We start from the raw sequence: 18,598 nt of genomic DNA, 5'->3' as shown, positions 1-18,598 counted from the left end.
TGATGACAGCCACCTGGGGGGTGGCCCAGACGATGCCGACGACTCCCACCGAAGACGCTCACGCCACTCCCGCCTCGACGACCCTGGAGATGACGAGGACGGCTCGGAGCACTCCCGCTCCCCCTCCCGGGAGCCCTCCAACCCACCAGCGGGTCGTGGCGGTTCTGGGGTGGGGCGCACTCGAGTGTCGGCCACTGACCTCGCGGTGGCCCTCCGCCTGGCCACCCCGCCAGTCATGCCCTCTCGGTCTCCCTCGGAGTCGGCCAGTGACATCTCCAGTGTGGGTCTGCTCATCGCGCCGGCTTCGTCGCCTCGCTCTCCCTACGCCGTCTCCGCCCTTCGCCCCGCTCCGTCGGGGCCGGACCCCCCGTCCCCCGCCGGCTCGGCCTCCCCGGCCTCCACAGGTGGCGGCGGGTGTGAGGCTTCCGACGCGCCTGCCCCGACACCCCCACCCGCGGGGACCGCGACCGGTGGCACCCTGGAGCTCGTCGGCCTGCTCCCCTCGCCGGTGACCTCCGGCGTCTGCCTCTCCTCACCTGCCTCCTCGGCCGCTTCGGTGGCAGTGGGCGTCTCCACCCCAGCCTCCGCGCACCCTCCTCCGACGGTGGCGTACGCCAGACGGCCCCGCTCCACCTCGACGCCGGTGACAGCCTCCCGCCGCAGCACCCGCCTCGATGCGACCCAGCCGGCAGGCTCCCCGGCTCAGTCCATCGCCGAGCGCGCTGAGCTCCGGGAGGCAGCCCGGAACCTCGAGTCAGGTGCGGACCCCGACCTTCCCAGTTCTTCTAGTTGTTCCTTTTCCGCACTTGAGGTCGCTCCGCTTGGCCACCTCGCCAAGGTGGCCACTGACTCGGCCATAGTCTTCAGGGGGAGGTCGGTCCCCCCTTAGAACAGATCGCGGCAATTAGGGCCCGTGAGATTCCCGATGGCAAGCTGGCTGAGACCCGAGCCCGCTTGCTTCGGCCCCCGAGGGATCGACCGCCACCCCCGTGGTTCAGGCCCCTCTGGTGGCTGACAGGATAATCCGTGGACGCACCCGTTCGCGCACTGTGGCTCTTCGCACTCAAATCGCCTCCCGTGTCCTGGGGTCAAGCAGCCCCCCGATGGGGGCTTAGATGTGGGCCCTTTTCTAGAACATCCGCGGTTTCGGCCATGATGGCCGTCGCCGCCAACTCATCGAGTACATTCGTGACGAACGCATTGACATCATTGCCATCCAGGAAACCTTGTGTACCGAGTTCGCCCTTCAGGAGCTTGAAAGTCTTAGCTCCCACCTCTTCGCTTGGCACTGGCTCCCTTCTAGTGGGACCTCAGGCCACTCTGGCGGCATCCTTTCAGGGGTAAAGGATGCCACCTTTTGTTGGAAATATGCCCTAGAGGCAATAATAAAAGGATTATTATTATATTTCCTTGTTCATGATAATTGTCTTTTATTCATGCTATAATTGTGTTATCCGGAAATCGTAATACATGTGTGAATACATAGACACCAACATGTCCCTAGTAAGCCTCTAGTTGACTAGCTCGTTGATCAACAGATAGTCATGGTTTCCTGACTATGGACATTGGATGTCATTGATAACGAGATCACATCATTAGGAGAATGATGTGATGGACAAGACCCAATCCTAAACATAGCACAAGATCGTATAGTTCGTTTGCTAGAGTTTTTCCAAATATCAAGTATCTTTTCCTTAGACCATGAGATCATGTAACTCCCGGATACCGTAGGAATGCTTTGGGTGTACCAAACGTCACAACGTAACTGGGTGACTATAAAGGTATACTACGGGTATCTCCGAAAGTGTCTGTTGGGTTGACACGGATCAAGACTGGGATTTGTCACTCCGTATGACGGAGAGGTATCTCTGGGCCCACTCGGTAATGCATCATCATAATGAGCTCAAAGTGAACAAGTGTCTGGTCACGGGATCATGCATTACGGTACGAGTAAAGTGACTTGCCGGTAACGAGATTGAACGAGGTATTGGGATACCGACGATCGAATCTCGGGCAAGTAACGTACCGATTGACAAAGGGAATTGTATACGGGGTTGCTCGAATCCTCGACATCGTGGTTCATCCGATGAGATCATCGAGGAGCATGTGGGAGCCAACATGGGTATCCAGATCCCTCTTTTGGTTATTGACCGGAGAGCCATCTCGGTCATGTCTACATGTCTCCTGAACCCGTAGGGTCTACACACTTAAGGTTCGGTGATGCTAGGGTTGTAGAGATATGAATATGAAGTAACCCGAAAGTTGTTCGGAGTCCCGGATAAGATCCTGGACGTCACGAGGAGTTCCGAAATGGTCCGGAGGTGAAGAATTATATATAGGAAGTGCAGTTTCGGCCATCGGGAGAGTTTCGGGGGTCGCCGGTATTGTACCGGGACCACCGGAAGGGTCCCGGGGGTCCATCGGGTGGGGCCACCCATCCCAGAGGGCCCCATGGGCTAAGTGGGGAGGGGAACCAGCCCATAGTGGGCTGGTGCGCCCCCCTTGGCCCACCCCATGCGCCTAGGGTTGGGAACCCTAGGGTAGGGGGCGTCCCACCTGGCTTGGGGGGCACTCCACCCCTTGGCCGCCGCCCCCCCTAGGAGATCCCATCTCCTAGGGCCGGCGCACCCCCTAGGGGGCCTATATAAAGGGGGAGGGAGGGGCAGCCGCACCCTTGAGTCTTTGCGCCTCCCTCTCCCCTGCTACCCCTCTCCCCCTCGTAGTAGAACGGCGAAGCTCTGCTGCGGTGACCCCTGCATCCACCACCACGACGTCGTGCTGCTGGATCTTCATCAACCTCTCCTTCCCCCTTGCTGGATCAAGAAGGAGGAGACGTCACGCTGACCGTACGTGTGTTGAACGCGGAGGTGCCGTCCGTTCGGCGCTAGGATCTCCGGTGATTTGGATCACGTCGAGTACGACTTCCTCATCCCCGTTCTTTGAACGCTTCCGCGCGTGATCTACAAAGGTATGTAGATGCAATCCGATCACTCGTTGCTAGATGAACTCATAGATGGATCTTGGTGAAACCGTAGGAAAATTTTTGTTTTCTACAACGTTCCCCAACAGTGGCATCATGAGCTAGGTTTATGCATAGTTCTCTTTGCACGAGTAGAACACAATTTGTTGTGGGCGTAGACGTTGTCAACTTTCTTGCCGCTACTAGTCTTATTTTGCTTCAGCAGTATTGTGGGATGAAGCGGCCCGGACCAACCTTACACGTACGCTTACGTGAGACCGGTTCCACCGACTAACATGCACTAGTTGCATAAGGTGGCTGGCGGGTGTCTGTCTCTCCCACTTTAGTTGGAGCGGATTCGATGAAAAGGGTCCTTATGAAGGGTAAATAGAAGTTGACAAATCACGTTGTGGCTTTCACGTAGGTAAGAAAACGTTCTTGCTAGAACCCTATTGCAGCCACGTAAAACTTGCAACAACAATTCGAGGACGTCTAACTTGTTTTTGCAGCAAGTGTTTTGTGATGTGACATGGCCAAAGTTGTGATGAATGATGAATGATATATATGTGATGTATGAGATGTTCATGCTATTGTAATAGGAATCACAACTTGCATGTCGATGAGTATGACAACCGGCAGGAGCCATAGGAGTTGTCTTTATTTGTGTATGACCTGCGTGTCATTGAGAAACGCCATGTAAATTACTTTACTTTATTGCTAAATGTGTTAGCCATAGTAGTAGAAGTAATAGTTGGCGAGCAACTTCATGGAGACACGATGATGGAGATCATGATGATGGAAATCATGTTGTCATGCCGGTGACAAGATGATCATGGAGCCCCAAGATGGAGATCAAAGGAGCTATGTGATATTGGCCATATCATGTCACTATTATTATTTGATTGCATGTGATGTTTATCATGTTTTTGCATCTTGTTTACTTAGAACGACGGTAGTAAATAAGATGATCCCTCATAATAATTTCAAGAAAGTGTTCCCCCTAACTGTGCACCGTTGCGACAGTTCGTTGTTTCGAAGCACCACGTGATGATCGGGTGTGATAGATTCCAACGTTCACATACAACGGGTGTAAGACAGATTTACACATGCAAACACTTAGGTTGACTTGACGAGCCTAGCATGTACAGACATGGCCTCGAAACACAGAAGACCGAAAGGTCGAGCATGAGTCGTATAGAAGATACGATCAACATGAAGATGTTCACCGATGTTGACTAGTCCGTCTCACGTGATGACCGGACACGGCCTAGTTAACTCGGATCATGTTATACTTAGATGACTGGAGGGATGTCTATCTGAGTGGGAGTTCATTGAATAATTTGATTTAGATGAACTTAATTATCATGAACTTAGTCTAAAATCTTTACAACATGTATTGTAGATCAAATGGCCAACGTTGTCCTCAACTTCAACGCGTTCCTAGAGAAAACCAAGCTGAAAGACGATGGCAGCAACTATACGGACTGGGTCCGGAACCTGAGGATCATCCTCATAGCTGCCAAGAAAGATTATGTCCTACAAGCACCGCTAGGTGAAGCACTTGCTCTCCTTGCAGAACAAGACGTTATGAACGCTTGGCAGACACGTACCGATGATTACTCCCTCGTTCAGTGCGGCATGCTTTACAGCTTAGACCCGGGGCTCCAAAAGCGTTTTAAGAGACACGGAGCATATGAGATGTTCGAAGAGCTGAAAATGGTTTTTCAAGCTCATGCCCGGGTCGAGAGATATGAAGTCTCCGACAAGTTCTTCAGCTGTAAGATGGAGGAAAACAGTTCTGTCAGTGAGCACATACTCACTATGTCTGGGTTACATAACCGCTTGACTCAGCTGGGAGTTAATCTCCCGGATGACGCGGTCATTGACAGAATCCTTCAGTCGCTTCCACCGAGCTACAAGAGCTTTGTGATGAACTTCAATATGCAGGGGATGGAAAAGACCATTCCTGAAGTATTTGCAATGCTGAAATCAGCAGAGGTAGAAGTCAAAAAGGAACATCAAGTGTTGATGGTGAATAAAACCACTAAGTTCAAGAAAGGCAAGGGTAAGAAGAACTTCAAGAAGGACGGCAAGGGAGTTGCCGCGCCCGGCAAGCAAGCTGCCGGGAAGAAGCCAAAGAATGGACCCAAGCCCGAGACTGAGTGTTTTTATTGCAAGGGAAGTGGTCACTGGAAGCGGAACTGCCCCAAATACTTAGCGGACAAGAAGGCCGGCATCACGAAAGGTATATGTGATATACATGTAATTGATGTGTACCTTACCAGTACTCGTAGTAGCTCCTGGTTATTTGATACCGGTGCGGTTGCTCACATTTGTAATTCAAAGCAGGAGCTGCGGAATAAGCGGAGACTGGCGAAGGACGAGGTGACGATGCGCGTCGGGAATGGTTCCAAGGTCGATGTGATCGCCGTCAGCACGCTATCTCTACATTTACCTACGGGATTAGTTTTGAACCTCAATAATTGTTATTTAGTGCCAAGTTTGAGCATGAACATTGTATCAGGATCTCGTTTAATATGAGATGGATACTCATTTAAATCCGAGAATAATGGTTGTTCTATTTATATGAGAGATATGTTTTATGGTCATGCTCCGATGGTGAATGGTTTATTCTTAATGAATCTCGAGCGTAATGCTACACATATTCATAGTGTGAGTACCAAAAGATGTAAGGTTGATAATGATAGTCCCACATACTTGTGGCACTACCGCCTTGGTCACATAGGTGTCAAACACATGAAGAAGCTCCATGCAGATGGACTTTTAGAGTCTCTTGATTACGAATCATTTGACACGTGCGAACCATGCCTCATGGGTAAAATGCGTCTTCATAGGATAGCCTAAAAAAACTATTGGGTATACCTTCTACCTCAGATCCGAAGGCAAGATCTTTGTTGCCAAGAATGGATCCTTTCTAGAGAAGGAGTTTCTCTCGAAAGAAGTAAGTGGGAGGAAAGTAAAACTTGATGAAGTATTACCTCTTGAACCGGAAAGTGGCGCAACTCAGGAAAATGTTCCTGTGGTGCCTGCACCAATTAGAGAGGAAGTTAATGATGATGATCAAGATACTTCTGATCAAGCTCCTACTGAAATTCGAAGGTCCACAAGGACACGTTCCGCACCAAAATGGTACGGCAACCCTGTCTTGGAAATCATGTTGTTAGACAACGGTGAACCTTCGAACTATGAAGAAGCGATGGCGGGCCCGGATTCTGACAAATGGCTGGAAGCCATGAAATCCGAGATAGGATCCATGTATGAAAACGAAGTATGGACTTTGACTGACTTGCCCATTGAGCGGCGAGCCATAGAAAATAAATGGATCTTTAAGAAGAAGACAGATGCGGATGGTAATGTGACCATCTATAAAGCTCGGCTTGTCGCTAAGGGTTATCGACAAGTTCAAGGGGTTGACTACGATGAGACTTTCTCACCGGTAGCGAAGCTGAAGTCCGTCCGAATCATGTTAGCAATTGCCGCATTCTATGATTATGAGATATGGCAAATGGACGTCAAAACGGCATTCCTTAATGGTTTCCTTAAGGAAGAATTGTATATAATGCAGCCGGAAGGTTTTGTCGATCCTAAGAATGCTGACAAGGTGTGCAAGCTCCAACGCTCGATTTATGGGCTGGTGCAAGCATCTCGGAGTTGGAACATTCGCTTTGATGAGATGATCAAAGCGTTTGGGTTTATGCAGACTTATGGAGAAGCCTGCGTTTACAAGAAAGTGAGTGAGAGCTCTGTAACATTTCTCATATTATATGTAGATGACATAATTTTGATGGGAAATGATATAGAGCTTTTGGACAGCATTAAGGCCTACTTGAATAAGAGTTTTTCAATGAAGGACCTTGGAGAAGCTGCTTATATATTAGGCATCAAGATCTACAGAGATAGATCAAGACGCCTCATAGGTCTTTCACAAAGCACATACCTTGATAAGATATTGAAGAAGTTCAATATGGATCAGTCTAAGAAGGGGTTCTTGCCTGTGTTGCAAGGTGTGAAATTGAGCTCAGCTCAATGTCCGACCACGGCAGAAGATATAGAAGAGATGAGTGTCATCCCCTATGCCTCAGCCATAGGTTCTATTATGTATGCCATGCTGTGTACCAGACCTGATATAAACCTTGCCGTAAGTTTGGTAGGTAGGTACCAAAGTAATCCCGGCAAGGAACACTGGACAGCGGTCAAGAATATCCTGAAGTACCTGAAAAGGACTAAGGAAATGTTTCTCATTTATGGAGGTGACGAAGAGCTCGTCGTAAAGGGTTACATCGACGCTAGCTTCGACACAAATCTGGATGAATCTAAGTCACAAACCGGATACGTGTATATTTTGAATGGTGGGCAGTAAGCTGGTGCAGTTGCAAGCAGAGCGTCGTGGCGGGATCTACATGTGAAGCGGAGTACATGGCAGCCTCGGAGGCAGCGCATGAAGCAATTTGGGTGAAGGAGTTCATCACCGACCTAGGAGTCATACCCAATGCGTCGGGGCCGATCAAACTCTTCTGTGACAACACTGGAGCTATTGCACTTGCCAAGGAGCCCAGGTTTCACAAGAAGACCAGGCACATCAAGCGTCGCTTCAACTCCATTCGTGAAAATGTTCAAGATGGAGACATAGATATTTGTAAAGTACATACGGACCTGAATGTAGCAGATCCGTTGACTAAACCTCTCCCTAGAGCAAAACATGATCAACACCAGAATTCCATGGGTGTTCGATTCATCACAATGTAACTAGATTATTGACTCTAGTGCAAGTGGGAGAATGTTGGAAATATGCCCTAGAGGAAATAATAAAAGGATTATTATTATATTTCCTTGTTCATGATAATTGTCTTTTATTCATGCTATAATTGTGTTATCCGGAAATCGTAATACATGTGTGAATACATAGACACCAACATGTCCCTAGTAAGCCTCTAGTTGACTAGCTCGTTGATCAACAGATAGTCATGATTTCCTGAGTATGGACATTGGATGTCATTGATAACGAGATCACATCATTAGGAGAATGATGTGATGGACAAGACCCAATCCTAAACATAGCACAAGGTCGTATAGTTCGTTTGCTAGAGTTTTTCCAAATGTCAAGTATCTTTTCCTTAGACCATGAGATCATGTATCTCCCGGATACCGTAGGAATGCTTTGGGTGTACCAAACGTCACAACGTAACTGGGTGACTATAAAGGTATACTACGGGTATCTCCGAAAGTGTCTGTTGGGTTGACACGGATCAAGACTGGGATTTGTCACTCCGTATGACGAAGAGGTATCTCTGGGCCCACTCGGTAATGCATCATCATAATGAGCTCAAAGTGACCAAGTGTCTGGTCACGGGATCATGCATTACGGTACGAGTAAAGTGACTTGCTGGTAACGAGATTGAACGAGGTATTGGGATACCGACGATCGAATCTCGGGCAAGTAACGTACCGATTGACAAAGGGAATTGTATACGGGGTTGCTTGAATCCTTGACATCGTGGTTCATCCGATGAGATCATCGAGGAGCATGTGGGAGCCAACATGGGTATCCAGATCCCACTGTTGGTTATTGACCGGAGAGCCATCTCGGTCATGTCTACATGTCTCCCGAACCCGTAGGGTCTACACACTTAAGGTTCGGTGACGCTAGGGTTGTAGAGATATGAATATGCAGTAACCCGAAAGTTGTTCGGAGTCCTGGATGAGATCCTGGACGTCACGAGGAGTTCCGGAATGGTCCGGGGGTGAAGAATTATATATAGGAAGTGCAGTTTCAGCCATCGGGAGAGTTTCAGGGGTCACCGGTATTGTACCGGGACCACCGGAAGGGTCCCGGGGGTCCACCGGGTGGGGCCACCCATCCCGGAGGGCCCCATGGGCTAAGTGGGGAGGGGAACCAGCCCATAGTGGGCTGGTGTGCCCCCCTTGGCCCACCTCATGCGCCTAGGGTTGGGAACCCTAGGGTGGGGGGCGCTCCACCCCTTGGCCGCCGCCCCCCCTAGGGCCGGCGCACCCCCTAGGGGGCCTATATAAAGGGGGGAGGGAGGGGCAGCCGCACCCTTGAGTCTTGGCGCCTCCCTCTCCCCTGCTACACCTCTCCCTCTCGCAGTAGAACGGCGAAGCCCTGCTGCGGTGACCCCTGCATCCACCACCACGCTGTCGTGCTGCTGGATCTTCATCAACCTCTCCTTCCCCCTTGCTGGATCAAGATGGAGGAGACGTCACGCTGACCGTACGTGTGTTGAACGCGGAGGTGCCGTCCGTTCGGCGCTAGGATCTCCGGTGATTTGGATCACGTCGAGTACGACTTCCTCATCCCCGTTCTTTGAACGCTTCCGCGCGTGATCTACAAAGGTATGTAGATGCAATCTGATCACTCGTTGCTAGATGAACTCATAGATGGATCTTGGTGAAACCATAGGAAATTTTTTGTTTTCTACAACGTTCCCCAACACCTTTGAGGTGGGTAGCATGGACCGGGGCAAATTCTTCATTAGTATGGAGATCTTCGAGCGTGCCCTGAACTTCTAATGGGAGGTCATAATTGTATACGGACCGGCGGACCACCGCCGCTCCCCGGCCTTCTTAGCAGAGCTACAGCTGAAGATCTCTAACTCCCTCCTCCTAGTTCTCGTGGGCGGAGACTTTAACCTCATCCGATCCCCGGATGAGAAGAATAATGATCGGATTAACTTCCCCCGGATGCAGTTATTCAATGATTGGATCGTAGAGCTGGGGCTCCGCGAGCTTGATCGGACGGGGGCCAGGTTCACCTGGACGAACTGGCAGATTGACCCGACACAATCCATCTTGGATCGTGTCCTAGTTTCCCCGGAATGGGAATTACGCTGCCCCCTGGCCTCGCTCCGGGCTGTCACCCGGATCGGGTCTGACCATGTCCCCCTCCTCTCCACCGCCGACGAGCGGTCTTCCACCCCGCCGCGATTCCGGTTTGAGCCCTTCTGGCTCAATCAGGCCAGCTTCCGGGAGGCTGTCGTCGCTCGCTGGATTTCCGCTCGCTCTGCACCCCATCGCTCCATGTCTGTTGTGGACTCGTGGCACTTCTGCGCCAAGCTCGCCCGCCAATTCATGAAGGGTTGGGGGGCTAACCTTGGCTGGGACCTTAGAGATCGCAAAAAGGCCCTACTGTCGGCTATCCAAGCCCTGGACGCCCGCGCCGACTCGACCGGGATCTCCCCAGATGAGTGGATGTTGCAATACGACCTTGAAGACCAGCTCTCCACCATCTACACCGATGAAGAGGCCTAGTGGCACTTGCGCGGTACCCAACGGTGGGTGCTTCGGGGTGATGCCAACACCGCCTATTTCCAGGCGGTGGCGAACGGCCGGCGTCGTCGCAATTCCATCCACTGCCTGTGGGATGGCGGCATGCCTATCGTTCTCCCCTCGGCCATCCATACCCATGTAGACGGCTTCTATAAAGCCCTATTTAATCACCCCCACCCCGCGGGGTGGGACCAGTCTCGCCCCCGACACTTGGTCGGGTACGCAATTGGTCTCGGCTGAGGCCAATGCGGCATTAGTCGCCCCTTTTGATGAGGACGAGGTCCTCGCAGCCATTAAGGGGATGAACCCCTCCTCGGCCCCGGGTCCGGATGGCCTGCCCGTGACGTTCTTCAAGACGTTCTGGCCTACCATCAAGCCGGAGGTCATGGCCCTGTTTGAGAATTTTATTCGGGCTCCATGGACCTTGGGCGCCTCAATTATGGGATTGTGACCCTCATCCCCAAGGTCCCGGGCGCTTCTGACATTCGCTAGTTTCGCCCAATCATAGTGATTAATGTGATTTTCCGGATCCTGGCCAAAGGGTACGCCAATAGGGTGACCCTCCTCGCTGACACGATTAGCCATCCGAACCAATCCGCCTTCATACAAGGCTGATTTATTCTTGATGGGGTGTTAGTATTCCACGAAGTCCTCCACGAGGTTCGGCTGAAACGCCATCGCGCGGTCTTCCTAAAGCTAGACTTTCACAAAGCATACGACACGGTACACTGGCCATTCTTGCGGGAAGTGTTGCTTCGCAAGGGCTTCGACGACCGTTGGGTGACTTGCATCATGCAGCTTGTCTCCTGTGGCCGGACCGCGGTGAACATCAACGGAGACATTGGGCCCTACTTCCCCACCCTCTGTGGGGTCCGTCAGGGTGACCCTTTCTCGCCGTTCTTGTTCAACATGGTGGTCGATGCCCTGGCATCCATCCTGGATAAGGCCAAGGCCGCTGGTCATATCCGCGGCTTAGTCCCCCACCTAGTTGGAGGGGAAGGGGTCTCCATCCTTCAATATGCGGATGATACCATTATAATGGTGGAGGGATCCGCTCTAGATATTACTAACCTGAAGTTCCTCCTCCTGTGCTTCCAACAAATGTCGGGTCTAACCATCAACTTCGATAAGAGCGAAGTGATGGTTCTCGGTTACCCCTTGGAGGAAGCACAGGCTATTGCTGACTGACTAAATTGTCGGCTGGGTTCTTTCCCCACGACCTATCTGGGGATCCCCATTAGTGATTCGCGCCTCACCATGGCCGATCTTCACCCCACGGTGACCCGTATGCAACATCGCGTTGAGCCCTGGAAAGGGCGCTGGCTGTCGAAGGCTGCTCGCGTCATCCTTATCAATTCTTCGCTTGCTAGCCTCCTTTGGTTCCTCATGAGCTTCTATAGCCTCCATGAAACCCTTCACCAGGAGATCGCCAAATACCAATCCAGATTCTTCTGGGCTGGGGAGGGGGGTAAGCAGAAATACCACATGGTCAGCTGGCCAGATATCTGCAAACCCAAGGACCAGGGCGGTCTTGGGATCTTGTCCTCCCGACGCATGAACATTGCCCTCCTGACCCGTTGGCTCTGGCGCATTGCCAATGGAGAGGGAGGTCTCTGGCTTACTATCATCCAGAACAAGTACCTTCGTGGACAGCCTCTCGCATTCTGTCAGCGCTCAGGCGGCTCCTAGTTTTGGCAGGCCGTCGTCCAGCTGCTGCCCGTGCTTCGCATTGGCACATCCATTTCGGTGGGCACTGGGTACTCGACCCTGTTCTGGTTTGATAGGTGGCTTGGCGACACCCCCCTGGCCGCGCGTTTTCCAGTGCTCTTCGACATCGCTGTTAACCCTCGGGTATCTGTCGAGGCGGCCCTTATTGACTTAGGGCGCCTCGCTTTCCGCCGCCCCTTTGGCCCCCCTGAGGTTGCAGCTTGGGATGTCCTCCTCCAGGACATCGCCCTTCTCCCTATGGACGTCACCGACACCCCGGACACCATCTCTTGGCGTCTGGAACCCTCCAGCTGCTTCTCCACCAAATCCCTCTACGCGGCTATCGCCCCATCGATGGCCCCCGAGCCCTTCAGTTTGATCTGGGACATCCGCCTACCCCTGAAGATCATGATCTTCCTGTGGCAATGGATCCGCGGTCGCCTCCCGTCCGGCGTAGAGGTCCTTAAGCGTCATGGACCTGGAGATGGGATGTGCCCCATGTGCGGCACGGTAGAGGATGCCAACCACATCTTCTTCTCGTGCTACACGGCACAGTTCCTTTGGTCCTGTTTCCGCGAAACGGTTGGGGGCCAATGGTGCAACACCAACTTCCCTGATCTGCTTGCGAAAATTCAGGCCTCCCCCCTCGCTACAGGCATATTAGATGGCTTTGCATTGGGGTCCTTGCCTGGACGCTATGGACCATACGCAATAAGCTTGTCATACAGAAGGTGCCTCTTCGGTGTGCTACTGACTCCATTTTTAAAATGTGTGGTTATTTGCAGCTCTGGCGGCAGCTTAGCCGCCCCCAGGACCGGGACGTCATCAGCACCCTCCTCGCCGACCTTCGATCGATGGCCTTCCGCTTGGCGCCTCCGCTCCCTCCGCCACCCCCGGAGCCCGACTAGATGCTGTGTCGCACCCGGCGCGTGCGCTCTTTTGTGTTTTTTCAGGGCTTGTTGAGCTGTGCCCTCAGCATTAACCCTTTGACTACTTGTCTGTCTGGACCTTGTGTGTGTGTGTGTGTTTGAACCTTGTTGGATGTTGGCTTGGGCATTTGCTTTATAATATAAAGCAGGGTGAAAGCCTTTTTCGGTATTATTTTGAAGCAAAATGACCGCATTTCCTATTTTATGAGGGATAAAATAAGCCGATGTCTTCAATATTTAAACTTGTACGCACAATTGCACATGCAGGAATTTATGACGAGAAAAAGATTGGGACTAGCACTTGTTGTAGAAGAGCTTACAGAACAATACAATGCCACGAGAAACAAGCCAAACAATGTGATGCCTGATGTTTATATCTCAAAGGGGTAAGTTCAGAAAGACAGAAACTTTGTCTTCCCGTAAAAAAAAGTCATGTTTGGAGGAATTTTATAGGAATTTCATAGGGTAGGATTTTTATAAGAAAAAAATCCTATAGAGCTCTTTGGTTTGTAGGAATGGAATATTATTCCTATGGAGGAAATCTTCCTATCCTCCACATTTCATAGGAAAATAAACATTAGCCTAGACTCAATGAAAAAAATCCTATGATGTGAAACAAAGGACATCTCCTTTCCTATTCCTACTCATAGGATTTGAGATGCATGTCATCTCATTTCCTATGATTTTTCTATTTCTATAATTTTCCTACTCTATGAACCAAAGGAGGCCTAAAATGAGTATCTGTATGTTTCTCTGTTTCCTGTTGCCTAACCACACTACAACTGCTTCTATGTTCTCCCTAACCTGAAAATGAAGATACGTACAGTATCATCCCTCTTCCTTAAATACTCAACTCTGTACTTTTTGCCCTCCCTCAGTGAGGTAGATATCACTAATCACTAATATTCATGGCAACATATGTGTGATGTTTACCAATAAGGATAAACATTTTGGTGTATCTCATGCTTAATTGCATGTCAGCAGCATCATTTTTTAGTGCATGCTTCATTTCTTTGTAAAAATGATAGTTGTCATGAACAGTAAATACCGCTGTGAAGATGGTCAGGCAGCTGTGTGGGAGAGGGGTTAGAATAGGGATTGGGAGGATAAAGTAGATGGCAAATAGATCGTAATTCTTTTTGCTTGATTCATTCATCTCAAGGCCTCAAGTAGCTATGTCCAATTATTGGATTGCCTGCCCAAGTGATATTGACACATCAGTATTTCAATAAACATATCAGGCAAGGCAACATGAGATGCATTGTAGATTATGTAGCGCTTAGGTCTTAAGTGTGGTACATTATGCAATTACCTACTTTACTTTTCCCTTTGTGCTTCTGCAATATATATTTTGACATATAACATACTTCTACCCTGCAGCAAATGTTCTGCTGGCAATGCGTGCGTCAGCAAGCAGACTTGTTGCATCACTGTGGTGGTAACACAGGATGAATCGAACTCCATGTCTCAATTGGACAGTATCAAGAAAAGGGTGATTCCAAGCCTCCTGGCCATACCAGTGAAAGGTTATTATTGTTCGATAGATTTTTCGAAATATGTTCTCTATATATTCATGCCATGGAATCCTTAATAATTCCTAGATCAAGTTCTAAATTATATAATTTTATTTTTCTATGTTTCATGGTACAAATGTAAAATTGTTTTAGGTGCAACTTGTATGATTCCAGTCTTCTGAGTTCTGATGTTATCACAAATCCGAGGACCCCTTATGTTTTTTTTAGAAAAGGAGGAAGACCCCCTGCCTCTGTATCTGGACGATGCATGCAGCCACTTTATTAATTGTTCACACAAGACCTTACAAAGTAATACAACAATAAGACTAAAGCCATCCAGGACGCCTGCCGGGTATGGGGCACCCACCGGTCCGGCACACTCCTCAACCAGGACGCCTGCCGGGTATGAGGCCGCCGCAGCCACCTACCACCAATCCATCTTCAGAGCTGTACTGATGCATCTACCTTGTCCGGTCTAGTTGCCGTCGACGCCACCACGACGCCAGACCGCGTCACCCTCCTGCGCGAGTCCATCTATGCGCATCGGACGCCGAGTCACCATAGCACCATGCCGCCGTGATCCGCCGCCATCAATGAGTGAGATGACACACCGCTCCACCAAAGAATCCTTCCTCTGGTCCCTCGATCACGTGTGTACCTCCAAGAATGACGCCCGAAGGGGGGAACGACACTAGAGCGCCGCCATCATCCGGTCTAGGGTTTCCCCCGGAGGTAGCAGAGAGTGGCCTTGAACTTCTTCACGGCGATGCCTTCAAGAAGGGAACGATGCAGATAGCGCCGCCATCGCCGGCCTTGGCAGTAGCCGAAAGCAAGTTTTCACCCAGATCTGTTCGGAAGAATCCAACTCCCGTGCACGGCCGCCGCCATCACCAGGCTGAGCACACGCCGCCGCCGGCACCTCCACGATGCCCAGAGGTCGCGAGACTCGCCGCCACCATGCCTGACAGGCAACCACGGCCAGGCCCGAGCACCACCCAGATCCAATCTGGGGTCAAGAGCCCTAGGCCGCAGCCGCTGTCTAGGCGGCACCACCAGACAAGGACAAGCCCTCCAACCTGCCGCAAAGCGAGCCGCCGCCAGAGCTTCGAAGCGCCGCTCCACCAAGCCCACCGGGAGTGACTAAGCCGCCGCGAGGAAGAAGGGAAGCCGCGCCAGGGGAGAAGCCCCGCCGCCGCCGGCACTGCCTGGGCTTTGCCCAGCGGTGGCTCTCGGCGGCGGCGAGGGGGGGGGAGGGTGGAGGAATTGAAGGCCGGCGGCGGGGGCGGCTAGGGTTCCCCCGTGTCGCCTCGGAAAGGGACGCGGGGGATGGGGCCGGTGGTTTCAGGGACGGAGGACCCCTTATGTGACTTTTATCAAAGAATACATAGTTCCTTGATTCCTTCAGTAAACAATATGCAGATAATATATGATGTGCACTACTTGTTTTCTTTTGCAGGATTTTTGGAATTTAAGGATGTGGAGATCCAGTGTCATGAAGACGGTGAACCTGTTGTGAAAGTTGTTATGTCTGAGCATTGCAACAAGAGTGGGATATTTTGGGCTACTCTACAAAAGTCTTGCGTTGCAATTATGGCGTTGATTGACTGGGAATGGAGCCGGACAGGGAGTGTATATGATATTTTCTGCTCATATGGCACAGACTCAGCGTGGAAATATTTTGTTGAAGTATATATTTACTTCTCTCTGTTTTGATTTTGACTTCTCCGTAAACATTTGGGTCAATTTTTTTAAGCCTGATTGCCCGTGATAATTTCGACTTTAGCATTTGATGTTTCCTCATTCCTTGTACAGTCTTTAAGATCAAAAACTGATGATATTGGAAGGAACATTCATCGCAAACACTTGCTGGTCATGGCAGATTGCTTGTCTGTAAGTGGGCAGTTACATGGACTAAGCAGTCAAGGTTTAAAGCAACAGCGGACTCGATTAGCAATCTCATCTCCATTTTCTGAAGCATGTTTTTCCGTGAGTAATTTATGCTACTCTGAGTGACTGTTTACTACAAGAGTTGTCTTTTTAAAGTGTGGTGAACAAATTCTCATTTGATGTTATTTTCTGTAGAGGCCTGCGCATAGTTTTATAAATGCTGCAAAGCAATCTTCAGTGGACTATCTCTGTGGTACTGTAGATGCAATGGCCTGGGGCAAGGAGCCTTCTACTGGGACGTCGGGTCCTTTAAAGATTATGTATTCTGGGAAGGTGAGTATTATAATTGCTGCCAAATTTAGGCACATAATTTCTTGAAGGCATTTCTTTGTACTCCCAAAAATGAAAAACAGCTCAAACAAATTGAGGCCTTCACATAGAAATCACCCTCTACCCCACTTCTAGTGTCATGCATTTAGTTAACGAGAGCATAGTGCCACATATATTTTCCCAGATACTTGTCCGAGATAAAGCTGTGGGCTTTGAACAGCCTGTCTCTGGATTATTCTGAAACCAGTGAGTCAATCTTGGCCAAGTGATAAATGGATAAAAATATATTTTCTCCTTACTATACTTGATGTATACATATGTTCAGTTCGATGCTAATGTTTAAATTTTTCTCAAGGAGCATGCACTCATACCAAATGAGAACATCTATGACTTCCTACATGGCCCTGAAGTTCGGGAAGTGTCGGTTGGCGCTGTCTTAAATGGTAGCACCATATCTGTGGAACAGAACTCTCTTGGTGCTACAGTTGGTATATGGGACAATATTATTGATATGCACACTTGCTTGCAGAAAATGCTATGAAAGTAATTCCCCCTATCACTATCCATGGAATTGTATTGTGTATATTAGTTTTTATCCCGTTTGAAGTTTTATCTTAATTACTTTCTTATATGATAGCACGTTTTACTCGCATGAAGGTACCAATTAAATGCATATGCCGTGGAGCTAGATAAATCACATGTGATTGAGGCCCTGAGATTTCATCCCAGAGGGCGTGAAAAGATTGGTGCTGGAATAAGAAATATAAAGGTAATATAAATGTGTTTCTGTTTTTCTCATAGCTTCATAATTCTACAATTCCACTGATATGAATGTGGACAACTACAGATGGCTGTATTAACAGGATTTCTATTGTTTCCAAAAATTACAGGATTAGTTTTCTTACATCTTTGTGTGCATCTGTTTTTTCGTTTGGTATACGTGCTAATATTCTTGGTGGTGACATGCAAATGTGCAAATGAGCTGTCCACTTAATCTGTGCTAGTCAACTGGACTATTTTGCAGTGCAATATGGCTACTCTTGAATTCTACTGCCTCCGTTCACTATTATAAGATGTTGCAACTTTTTTCTGAATCGGATGTATACAGACACATTTAAGTGTGTTTGTTCACTTATTTCAGTCCGTATGTAATTTATATTGAAATATCCAAAACATCTTATAATAGTGACCCTGTGATTAAGTGACGGTGTGCTGTTTGCAGATCGGACATCATCCCAGTCGCCCAGGCACAAGGTGTTTCATTTTGGTGCGGAACGACGGCACCACTGAAGACGTGTCTTACAAGAAATGTGTCCAGGGTGCTGCGGATCTATCTCGCCTCAGCTTGGACGCTATGTAGAGAGGATATTACAGAACAGAGCAAGTTGGTCACACTAGTTTGCAGAGGCCAATTTGTTTCAGACCATAGGTAGAGAGTTTGATTGATGCTTTGTCGACAAGGAACTGTCGAACACGAGTGAATGATGCTCAGTTATCGCAGAGGAGTAAACCGCCAATTAGCGAAGGTGGCATGCTTCTTGACAACCCTTCTGATAGGAAAAGAACTCCATCGAACTCTGTTGTTGTCTTCTAGGACCGGCGATGCCATTGTTTTGTTGTGCAACCCTTTTTCTTCTCCGTGTGCTGATGGATCATCCATGACCGTCATTAATTGTAACCTAAATGCATAACTTTGTAGTATAATTAGCATAGTGCTGCAATCGATCCTACAACCTCTAACTTAATGTAAGATGTTTTTGCAGTGCAAAAACAAAATGTCTTACATTATTACATTAAAACGTCTTACATTATTACATTAAAACGTCTTACATGATGCCATTCTTTTGCTTGTTGGCGTCCCTACCGGCGTGATTTCGGCCCCGACACTTTGGGTGTTGCGTCTCCTTCCAGCGTCTTCGGGTTGCTGGTGTTCTGGCGGCTCTGCCTTCGACAGCTTGGATCTGCTC

General features: G+C 49.4%; 1 pseudogene; it reads left to right on the top strand.

The window, feature by feature from the left end:
• Positions 1-18,029, top strand: part of LOC125532625 (DNA-directed RNA polymerase IV subunit 1-like) — a 34,964-nt pseudogene extending 16,935 nt beyond the window's left edge.
• Positions 18,030-18,598: the final 569 nt, after the last annotated feature.

The sequence above is a fragment of the Triticum urartu genome, chromosome 1A (genome assembly GCF_056163025.1).
Source record: "Triticum urartu cultivar PI428250 chromosome 1A, HENAU_Tu73, whole genome shotgun sequence".
Classification (NCBI taxonomy): domain Eukaryota; kingdom Viridiplantae; phylum Streptophyta; class Magnoliopsida; order Poales; family Poaceae; genus Triticum; species Triticum urartu.
The sequence above is the reverse complement of the archived record's forward strand: the minus strand, read 5'-3'. Positions and strand labels throughout refer to the sequence as shown.